The sequence below is a fragment of the Cryptomeria japonica genome, chromosome 5 (assembly GCF_030272615.1).
Source record: "Cryptomeria japonica chromosome 5, Sugi_1.0, whole genome shotgun sequence".
In the NCBI taxonomy this organism is placed as follows: Eukaryota; Viridiplantae; Streptophyta; class Pinopsida; order Cupressales; family Cupressaceae; genus Cryptomeria; species Cryptomeria japonica.
Window position 1 is genome coordinate 210,300,179 of NC_081409.1, and position 12,775 is coordinate 210,312,953.

General features: G+C 31.9%; 1 protein-coding gene across 11 annotated transcripts in view; it reads right to left on the reverse strand.

The window, feature by feature from the left end:
- Positions 1-6,846: 6,846 nt before the first annotated feature.
- Positions 6,847-12,775, reverse strand: part of LOC131051716 (uncharacterized) — a 221,039-nt gene continuing 215,110 nt past the window's right edge. For 5 of the 11 annotated variants that reach the window (XR_009107184.2, XM_057986333.2, XM_057986330.2 and 2 more), the window contains one exon: positions 8,482-9,114. The gene's annotated coding sequence lies outside the window, so the exon portion shown is untranslated. Of the gene's footprint in view, positions 7,194-8,481; positions 9,115-12,775 lie in introns of those variants that run through there. The other 6 variants (XR_009107185.2, XR_009107183.2, XR_009372571.1 and 3 more) reach the window with 4 other exon arrangements.

Here is a 12,775-nt window from a genome sequence, read left to right on the forward strand (position 1 = left end):
ATCTTCCTCAAGTAGTTAACATTTCTACAAAGAGGACCAAAGCTCGAATACCAATTGTTAGACAGTTTAGATAACCAGAAGACAACTAAGAGGGGGGTCAGTTGTCACAGATTACAGGAACAATCAAAAATTAAAACTTTACTACCGGAACCCAAAACATTAATACCGGAATAGCAGTTAATCCAATTAAGTATAAACAATAATCACTGAATAAAAGCCATCCACATATTACCAAGATTTGTCTGTGGAAAACCCGATAAAGGGAAAAACCACAGTGGGAAGCCTACCCACAGTCAAATAATACTTCTGCAATAAGTATGTGAATTACAATGAAGGGGCTTGCACTTGGAGGAAGGCCATCATCCTAGAGTGCACTGCTCATCACAAAAGAAGCCTCACTGACTACATACAAATCCAAACTACAATCCAGAGAAGTGTTGAACTGCAAAAGATAGTATCTCCTATGCCTGAGTACAATTTCGGTTAAGCTCAATATCGGAGGATTAAATCCTCTTAGATAAACCCAATTCGATCTCCAATGATCGACCAACTATTCTTCCTGAATGATATTACATTATTCGCACATTACATTCCTCGACCATGACCTCTTACATTAACCATGATGATCTACAATGAGATCTTACTTCTATATATACAAACCCTCAACCATAAACAATCAGGTTGGCCACCAAATAATAAACCGATTACATAATTATAAACCATGTCGATCTTAGACCAAACAAATAATATCCAACACATAAGACATCTCGGAAATACATCAATAGGTCCAATCCACATGTTACGTTAAAATCAGTCCATAACTTAGATAAACCGAGACCAAGTATAGGTCCATACTCTTCAGCAATGATCTCCAACTGCCATGTCTCGAACACGGTCATCAACATCATTCTAAAACTCCATCAGAAGTTGCACCAACACCACTTATGCAATTCATCAAAGATCTCCATCAAAAGCTCTGCCAGTGAAACCCTCGTCGAAACCAAAAACCAATCTTCTAAGCAAGCAGGATAGCATCTGATTTTTAGACCAAAACCAACTGACCAAATATGAGTATAAGTATCATGAACAAGCCAATTCCATCATCAGACTATACCAGAGCCTACCGGATCATGTCGGGTCCAAGTTAAACAAAAACCACTCAACCTACTGCAACCAGAAGGGTGTCAGTAAAGCATCCAAACAACGAGTGTTGGCATCAATGACAAAACATCAATGCAACACATAATCAATACCACCAAATGGCCAACATACAACATATTCATCTCCTAGACACAGCTACTTAGGATTTGTATCCTGCAAACATATCATCCTTGTTTGTGGAGTCTCACATTGTAAAAATAAAATGTTATCTTAAGGATATTCATCTCCACTTTGTTGACAACCTCATAAATTTTGTTAGCTCACCTTCATTGCCCATGGAGCTTGTTATACATCAGTTTTAAAATAGTCCTAAATTGTCACCTTCTACATTAATTAGGCATGTACCTAATTGGTTTGTGGCATCATTATCCTTTGTGGACATAAAAATTTTGAGCAATTTCCAAAAACGCACTTTTTGGATTTGGATTTGGATTCCCGATTCTTCAATTTTTTGGGAATAGCCTCTCCAATCTCTAATGGATTTATTTCTTTCTAAGGGGAGAAATTTTGTTTGCAAGCAATGGATCATGTTCTATCTTCGGGCTTTCATCATTGGAACAAGAGCTACTTCTTTATGGGGGAGAGGAGGGAGGTGGACGCGAGGTGGAGGCGAGTTCTTATCCTCATTTTCTCTCTTATGGGGGGAAAATTCATTGTGCTTGTGTGATAAAAGCAGTCATTGGGGGCTCACATTGAGTCCTCCTATCCTTCTCTCACTAGAGAAGTTATTTCATTTTTGGTCTTGTAGAGGAGTTTTTTCCCATTTGGTTTTCTCCTTTTCTTCAATTATGAGAGATCCATTTGTTTGTACATAAAGACTTCATCAAACCCTATAGTTGAGACCCATCCATGCATATTCATCATTATTTTTTTAGCTTTTTCCTAAGTTTAACTTAACTGGGGTGTTCGAGTAATTAGGATATCACCAAGTTAATTATCTAGTGTGGTACTTTATTACAAAATCTAAAATTAGAGTGTTTTCTTATATTTGATTAGGTTGAGTTATATTTAGAACATGTCTCATTCATTATAACAAGAACACTTGTCAACCTCTCTTTTAATCCTCTCCTAGGGTTTGCATATATATTTCATATTTATGCTTTTGTAAGCATTCATAGTAATTTATCCAATTCATTTACAGGTTAATCTAATTCGGATAAATCCTCTCGCAAGGTTGTATAACATTAATCATGGCTTTTCTCTTTAGATGTAATAGGCATTCTTGTTGCCAATGATTTTGAAAACTATGCAATTAGTTATCAACTCTAACAAAAAAATCATCATGAGAACTATACTTATGTTAGGCCTATTTAAGATATATCATTAATAAATAACCTTATTATTTTTTATAAATTACCAAATAACCTTATTATTTTTTATAAATTACTATTCTCTTATGGGGGGAAAATTCATTGTGCTTGTGTGATAAAAGCAGTCATTGGGGGCTCACATTGAGTCCTCCTATCCTTCTCTCACTAGAGAAGTTATTTCATTTTTGGTCTTGTAGAGGAGTTTTTTCCCATTTGGTTTTCTCCTTTTCTTCAATTATGAGAGATCCATTTGTTTGTACATAAAGACTTCATCAAACCCTATAGTTGAGACCCATCCATGCATATTCATCATTATTTTTTTAGCTTTTTCCTAAGTTTAACTTAACTGGGGTGTTCGAGTAATTAGGATATCACCAAGTTAATTATCTAGTGTGGTACTTTATTACAAAATCTAAAATTAGAGTGTTTTCTTATATTTGATTAGGTTGAGTTATATTTAGAACATGTCTCATTCATTATAACAAGAACACTTGTCAACCTCTCTTTTAATCCTCTCCTAGGGTTTGCATATATATTTCATATTTATGCTTTTGTAAGCATTCATAGTAATTTATCCAATTCATTTACAGGTTAATCTAATTCGGATAAATCCTCTCGCAAGGTTGTATAACATTAATCATGGCTTTTCTCTTTAGATGTAATAGGCATTCTTGTTGCCAATGATTTTGAAAACTATGCAATTAGTTATCAACTCTAACAAAAAAAATCATCATGAGAACTATACTTATGTTAGGCCTATTTAAGATATATCATTAATAAATAACCTTATTATTTTTTATAAATTACCATTCCTTAATCATAACAATATTACATCTAAATTTCATATTAATATTTACTTCAACTATACAAACCAAATAAATTTCAATGTTTATAAAACTTCCTTATTCCACATTTAATATTTATGATTACATTCATAATTATTAAATTATTCTATTATCTTTCTTTTTAAAAGTTATAATACTTAACAAATAAATTGGTTAAAAATAATAATCCTCCATACCACCCAATATATGTTGTTCAAAATAAACTCATGTTCACCCATCACTCTTATATAGATGTAAAATATATTGATTTATATTTTACTCATTTAAATCCTCCATATGAATCCACGGTTTTTTTTTCCCCGAAAAAAAATTGTAACATCTTATTGAAATATATGAGATTACATCTAGTAGAAGTTGAAAAAGCTTTGAAGGAGGAAAAAACAACATAAAGGTAGAAGAAGCAGCAATACACAGCCACAAAGGGGCAACTTCAAAAAATGAGCAACCACAAAAAGAAAACAAGCACCACTAAATAAAAGAAATACAACCCACCAAGACAAGACAAAACCCCATCAAGAGAAGAGAGGAAAACAAATTAACTAAACACAGAAAGTGTCTTTGTTAACAATTGAGAATCCTCTAGGTGTTCTGTAATATCCCATATATCAACATCCAAATTTAAACCTTCCTTTGAAAGGGTATCTGCCTCAAAATTTTGCTCTCTATAAACATGAACAAAGGATGCGAGGGCAAAAGAGTTGGGCATCCTTTCAACCAAATATTTAATAGGAGTGAGTCAAATTTTCTACATGGTTTATCCCATTTATCCAATTGATGATGACTTCTGAATCTCCAAATACTTGAATTTTATCTAATTTCATGTCCATGGCCAAAGTCAAAAGAAGTTTGAGGGCCATAATTTCTGCATAGTTAGTTGTACCACTACCCAAACCAACACTGGAGGAGATATAATGATTTGAATTACAAAATAAGATGCCTCCTGTCCCACAAATTCTAGGATTGCCTTGACAGGCCCCATCAAAAAAGCCCCACGGATGTGAATTCATGTTTATGGTACATCCATCCATAAATCCTTTGTGGTAGCATCTCTCATAGATTTGAAAAATGTCAACAAATGAAAAAGGTTTTATACAATAAAACTTTAAATAGACTTTCAACCATCATTTTTAAAAATATATGTTCATAAATTGTCTTAAATTTTATAATATTTTTTTATGACTGCAATATTTCTTCATACTATTTAAATTGAGTTAGAAATTAGATATTTTTAGTAATTTCTTAAACATATCACTAATATTTCAGGCATACATTTAAAAAAATATATATTTTATTAATTTTTATTGATTTATCCATTCTAATTAGACATATTTTTAAATAAGAATTTTTTTTCGTAATATAAGAAAAAGGTTCTTGAAAAATATTAATATAGAAGGTGATCAGATTTTTCTAAAATATACCCATTGTTTGCTAGTTTCTACATGTCAAACAAAGCTCTTTATATTTATAATAAACCTATGTTGATTAAAAAATAAAAAGATAAATATAATAATTAAATTAAATAAATTAAAATATTTATCTATTAAATATTTTTCTCTAAGAACTAGATTTGTAGAAAATGTCTCAATCATAGCAATTACATTTGATTATGGAAAACAAGGTCAATAATTTATGTGCAACAAAACCTTAACATATGGAATGGATGGAATCTAACTACTGTTGGTAGCAACAATGCAGGAAAACTGCGGGGGAGGGGGGGAATCAGTTTTAACCAAACTCAACCAAATTAACCTCAACTTTAGATCTGATCAAGAACAACAATAAAAAAGATAAACACCATATCAACAACACACATAACACACAAAATTTTGACGTGGAAAACCTGGTTAAGGGAAAAACCACGGTGGGAATCTACCCACAATATGATGATAATCTGCAGTAGTATGTGTAAAGATTACAATTGGGAATGCACATGCATTCAAGCACAATGCCTGTAGCTCACTGCCTTACAAAGATCGGACAACAATCCATATTACATGAACTAAAAGAATAACATCTCCAAATGGTTGATCATAGTTTTGGTTAAGCACATTGTCTGCACAACAACACTTCTTTGTACTTCTCCACTACGGAAAGAAAAATTTGCATGCTCGCACATACAATACTCTCACAAATCATAGACACAATTGCAAACACACATCTTACATCATTACAACACTTATTTATACAAATCATCAACCTTGACCTTAAGATCCACTCAACACATAAGACCTAATTACAAAATTACATCACACGATACATAAATCCATATGCAGACCAATACAATGTTGGCAAGGATATAGCATGGACCCAAATCAAAACCACGAACATGCAACACCACCGAATATCACACCAACATCACCCACAACACACAACAACCATCGAGTCGACCAAAAGTTGTATAACACGAAGAAAACCATCAGACCAATAAAATATTCAATATCGCGCACCATGATCAACACAGACCACCAAAACGCATAGAACACGATTAGAGAACATCAACAAGCAACGTGAATTCCTCTGCAATAAACACAACAACTCGGATAACAAAAACATCCTTATTTCATCACCAAAGCTCAAGAACACCAACAACAAACTGAAAGATGTGCTTGTGAAGTTCCAAATCATGAACCACCTGAACAAAGGACACACATGAACATCCCAAACACTCTCCAAATTCCACACAACATAAAGAATCAATTCAAAGCAATAAAATCTAGAATTCACAACTCTGAAATATCGAACCAATAGAAAAACCAACCATCACACCGGATCAAATAATTCGACCAAATCACCTTCACATTGAAACTCATACCGAATCAACTAGAGATAAGAATCACAAAAGCTATTAATCTGCATCAACACATCTACAACCAAACCATCTCAACTCGCTGTAACAAACAAATTCTCTGCAACAAAAATATGTTGACATCAATGACAACACATTCCAACAACTCTAATATCCAACAACTACAACATGGGTGCCTTACAAACACCTTCAATTAATGGTGATGTCATATAGAGAGAGCTAGTAAAGGTCAAGTCATATCATATTTCAAATTTTCATCTTTAATCAAAGGTAATTTCTTTGTGATGTTTTTATAACTCTTTTGGTACATTAAAAACATTTTCATTAAACTATGAGAATAAATAAACTAGCATGCCTTTTTTTAAAGGAATATGGATAAAGTATACCAAAAGATATCATAAGTGTTTATTATTCGGCTTAAAAATTATTATATTCTTATATTGTAATTAAAATCAAATCATATTATATTATGATATTGTAATTAGTATTAAAAAATTTACATTTTTTTAATTGAAGTTGATATTACATTATATTGATTAGTTAAATTATTTGTAATATGAAGTTAAAATTATTATTATTAAGATGATTATATTATTATATTTTTATATATTCTTGTTTTTAATTGAAACAAAAATAGGTTTTGAAGGGACCCAAAACCCTTTACAAACAGATTTTGAATGGATCTAAAACCTTCAACCAGAAAGTTGTCATAACAAAAGGAACATCAAAGCACCAGACAACCATGGGTAAAAATGGCACTCATAGCCAGATACATGGGTTTTAAAAATAGGCTCTCACAACCTAAAAAAAGTTGCAAAAATAACAACCAATATCCAACCTAAAACCAACCCCCAACCAAGAACCATGAAGATTTACATTTAGAACTACACTTGTGGAAGCAGAGAGACATGTCAAAAGAAGGCTTAGAGAACTTAGCTTTCTTGCCCTTAACAAAAATCCAACCCTCTTCCACTTGCGTTGCCTTATCATGCCAAGCCAGTGAAAGACCACCATTATCTTGAGAATGAATGCTTCCAACCACTGTCTCAGAAATATCATCAATATCCCTCCCTGCAGGCATGGCATTATTAGAAAAGCCACCGAATTTGATACCCAGAATGCTATATATTCTTGTTATTATATATTCCATTCAACTCTTTACAAAAGAAAAAAGCTTTTAATACCAAATTATTATTTTTGGATTTTTATATTTTATTTAACTCTTAACCAAAGTGAAAAATCAACACTACATCATCATCATCCTCATTAAATCATTATTATAATATCATGATTTTGATATGTATTTTTATAATTTTATATTGCCATTAAACTCTTTAAAAAAGAAAAAAAGCTTTTAGGATTATTTTATTATTATTATTATTATTAACAAAAGCAAAAACCCTATTAAGATTGTATTATTATTATATTTTTATTTTATAGTCGTCTTATTATTTTTCTCCTTGAAAAAGGGGATTTTATGTAAGAATACTTTCAGTTTCCCATAATTAATAATACTAGCATATCTATATTTTGAAAAAATTATGTAAAAGGCATCAAAATAAATCATATTTGTTCATTATTCCACTTAAAATTTATTATATTATTATATTGTAATTAATATTAAATCATTATTATATTACTATATTGTAATTAATTAAATTATTATTATATATGATTATATTATTATATTTTAATTATTCTTATTACTATATTTTTATATTTCTATTAAACTCTTTACAAAAGCAAAAATGTTTTTAAGACTAAATTACTACTATTATATGTTTATTATACTCTTTACCAAACAACAAACAATTAAAACTAAATGGATTGAATTAGTATATTATTAAAACTCTTTAAAGGCCCTTTTGCTTCAATCCCTACTTAATCTGCAGAAGTGAAATTCATAAATAACAGAGCATGCAACACAATTGCACATAAGGACACTAAATTTACATGGAAAACCTTGTTAGCCAGACGCTTGAAGTTACTGTCCAAATCTAGTCTAACAAATATAACAAGTTTACATTAGATTTCTATGGGCTACAGCCCAAAGGAAGCTACAACTCCCTAAAACATGATATTCTACAACTTACAATACTTTGCACAAGAAGGCTACAACCTCAAAACCGTTTACTTGACAATATTTGATGATTAATTTCCTACTGCAATATCCTTGCTCTTCTACATCTGTTGTTTTCTACATTTTCCCATGCATCATACTCATTTATTTATCTTTCCAACAAGCTTGAACTTCTATTTATATCCTTTGCAAGCTTTTATAAACACCGATTAGGTCAGCCTCAAGATAATGTGTAGATGAAATTTGCAACACTTAACCAATCAACCACAAAAACACATATGCCAAGAGAAATTACATATTTGTGATTCATATCAAAGTTCAATTGAGCCCAAAAATATCATAACACATCCTTCAAAGTTGGCACGAGCATAGATAAATGTGAAAAACATGCTCGTATCGGCCCAATAACCATAAATCACCAAGAATATCAAATTCTGCCAGCTTGTGGTACCACAGAGAGGCAAATATCATCATGTGGATCACAATATACATATTTTTCAGGTTTGCCAACAATCCCTATCCACTACTTTTACAATTTCAGATAATTTCATGTTGGCGCAAACAATTGAACACTAATGCTTGCCAATCCTTCCAAATTTTTGGAACAGCCAACACACTTTCACTAATAGAATTGTTTGTAATGCACTAAACCTCATGAAACTTGATCAAGACAGCCACGCTATCTTCATGGATATAAATCTACAACCGCAAGGGAAAATGATATGATGCAAAGGAGTGCGGAGACAAGAACTGAACTCGTCCTTCCTAGACAACCATTCACAAGAACTGAACTTGTTCTTACTCTATTAACACAAAAAGGTTTTGCAGTAGCCTCTATGCTTTGTAACTTGGAACATACATACCTTGTAGCAATATTGACCAACCTTACGAACCACAAGACCATATGTGCATCTGCAGAGAGATGTAGAGCAATTTATTAATCCTCTATGATGCAAAACTTTGTGCCTTTAACATTCTTGAGACTTATGTGTTTCTCTCCATACCACATATGAAGTCTTTCATCAGAAGCATATGCAACAGTACATCAATTAAAGTATATTGGCAGATGACATCCAACCATGAACTTTAGAAGATAAGGTACAATTGTGTACCAAAGACATCATTCCAAGTCTACAACACAACTCTTCATTAAGGACAGCATACAAGTGCATGTAAGATAGGTTGACATCAATGACAAGACAGACACCACATCTACAACACTTCATGTTTGTGTTCATTTAAATCCAATCAAGTTTTACTTGTGATTCTCTATCATTGTATTTAGCTGAAAATTGCCAAAGTTCTATAATTTTGTTGAAATTGTTTCTGCATTGGACAAGTTTAAAATATAAAATCTCTTGTCTAGTATAGAAGTCCTAAATTACCTTGTGCCCTAGCCTAAGAGAAAAAATGCATGATTTCTTTTAAGTTTGTTTGTATGTTTTACAAATTCTAGTTTTAGAAAGTATGTCATTTCTTTCACTATTCTAAACAAGGAGATTCCCCTCATAATTTGAAGAATAGTTTTACTCTACACATTGTTTTGTTTTGTGTTGCACTAAAAAGGTGAGAAATGAAACAATAACAAATAAAAAGTCAAATGTCCACATCACTCAAGAAGGCATGAAGTCCATCAAACAATGCTCTGATTAGCATATCAAGAGTGCGATATATGCAGATATTCATTTCTTTTCTTTTTCAAAGAAGACCATATCAACAAATCTAACATGTGTATGATTTTCTTATACTCGTGGAGTTCACTAGCTACACCTTATAAGTTCACAAAATCATTAATGAGTTGTAGAAGAGACCTTACTAATCAAATATGTAATTCAAATTGGTCATTTTGCATGCAAAGCCAAATTGATGATCTCAAACTTGAGCACATATCTTCTCATTTTCGCCTTCCCATAGAGGTTGTGAGAAAACACTTCGATCTAAGAGGATGATGAACAAAGTAGTGTTGTAGCTCCTAGGAGGTAGTTAGAGAACATTCATAACAATGAATAATTCAAGGAGAATCGCAATAATGATGATCATGTGTGTAACCAATGGCATGAGTAGAGAAGATTTAATCATCCACTTGGGTTGACACCAATGTCCACATACAATGGCAATGCTATAACTCTTTCTTAACAATTGCAAGGATGATGAAAGTAATGCAAGTATTTTTTATCTATATGATGTTGAAAGATCTAAAGGGATAGGAGATTAAATTAGGCATGAGGGGTCTCACTTTGCCTCTTATTTTGAGGTACTTATATCAGTGCTACCAAGAGCTGAATAAAATTCATGTCTTAAGAGAAACAAGTGGAAGTGGTGGTGGATACATGGGGAAGGTTGTCTAACAACAAAATGAACATGAATCCTCCTCTCAATCAAGTCATCTATTCATCAAGAAACTACCAATCAACAATGGTAAATGAGCAAGAAATAATGAAAATAATGAAGATCAAAATCAAAGCAAGATGAGCATTAGATATCCTCATCTTAGTCCACCATAATTGTAATATCCCCTTGTCCAACATAGGAATTTAGGAAGGGCCCCTTAACCTATTTCATCTTCATAGGCTAATTTAGGGCTTGGCAAAAAAATATTTTTAATTAATTAAATTAAGTTGTCTTACATTACTATTTTTCAAACTTCAGTTTAATTAATTACTTCATTTTAAAAATGGCCATTTGTGTTAAAGTGTTTTTTTAGGCAAGTGAATTAAAAATTGAAAGGGTCACTTTATGCAATTTAAAAGTGAAAGTTCTCAAAAGTTCATACGTGAAATATAAAAAAAGTTGTAAAAAAAGGGGGGGAAAGAACATCTACAATCATTTTCATATTTTCTCATTATGGAAACAGAGATTTAATGCTAAGCTTCTAATTTGCAAGTTTTGGGAATTAAAGCTTATAAATTTATTGGGATTTGCCAACAATGAGTGAAGAATATAACAAACTTTGGCGTGTTGTTTGCACAATGAAAGAAACAAATGAAAACTCATAATTTTTATTTAAGATGGATTTAACCTAACCACACCATTTTGAGTTTCATAAGGAGGTCATACAACTACCAAAGGCAGTAAAAGGGTGGATCAAATTATATTTTAGAAGGCTATAAAGCCTTTCCACATGCTAGTGTAGCCTTCCAAAGGATTTACAATGCTCGTTGTAGCATCATTTCGAGTAGGCACTACAATGAAATGCAAGTCTTAAAACGACCAAAATAGCAATAAAAACAATTGGAAATGGAAAACAAAGCAACAATCAAGATAAGGAAAAAGAGGTCAAAAGAGCATATAATTTAACAAAATCAGAAACTATTTAAAACCTCCCATTGTACATAGATTTCCCCAGGATGTTCGATTTGGATGTGTGCTCACTTGAAAATTCAGCAACATAACAATGCTCGGGCAAAGGAGTGAGATGGGGATTAAAAATGGTTGTTATGAATATATAGTTTGAGGATGAAAATAAATGGATGTTTGAGATTGAAAGCTTAAGACCAAGGGTAGAGAATAGATTGGTCATCTCACCTCATGGGATGGTGCTAAGTGGAACCATGAGCTAAGAGGGAGAAGTAAGATTGGAGTAGAATAAAGGAATTAAAAATTCCTTTTGGGTACTTGAGGGGACAAGACCCACGTGCTTATGTAAGGGGCCCATGTGCTTAATGTGATGGGAGGAGTTAACTTCACTTAATCAAACATTAACTGTGCACACATGATTAAGGAGTGAACTGAGGAAATTAGGAGAAAGGTAGAAGTGACGAAAGATGTGACATCTGAAAGGGATTAAGTAAATAAAAGAATTTATTTATTTAATTGATGGGAAGAAGTGGACTAAGGATGGGGATGAAAAATTAAATTAATTATTTACCTTAGGTTAGGACTTGGGAGAAATAGAAGAAAAGAGATAATATTGATTAAATAATAGGATATTATTTAGTTAATATAAATTATGATGATTATATGAAATAGGGGTGAATTGACCAAAGGTGGTCAATTTTAGGTGTATAATACCATTTTGGGAACTTGTCGTAACATGTTTGTAAGGCCATACAACTCTTGAAGTGGGTGAATAGTAAAAAAAGAATGCTTATTGGATTATTCGTCAGAGATCAACACTTTGAATTTATTATTTTATTATGTTCAGCATTACCAATTCTCCAAGTAGTAACTAAAAGTACGAAGTTACGATAGCAATTTATACATTTATCAATATTATATAGTGCATGTATTATTTAGAAATTTAGTAAAATAAAGTTTGTTAGCAATATTTGGAATTGTTAAAAAAATGCGGTGATTATTTATGAAATTATGTCAAAGAAACATTGGATAAAAATTGATTGACGAAATGCATGCATAATAAATAATTGTGAAACCTACAAGATTTGATAAAAAAAATCTAGTCAAAGTATCACAACAACAGGAAAAAGAGACTAGAAAAGAGGATAAAGAGAAGGAGGCTAGTAAAAAAAGATTGATCCAACAAATCAATTGCAATTTAAATTAATTCTATAAACATTCAAGACTCCCCCTATGATTCAAATAGGATCAATTGTCCCTTAAATTGTTCAAGGTT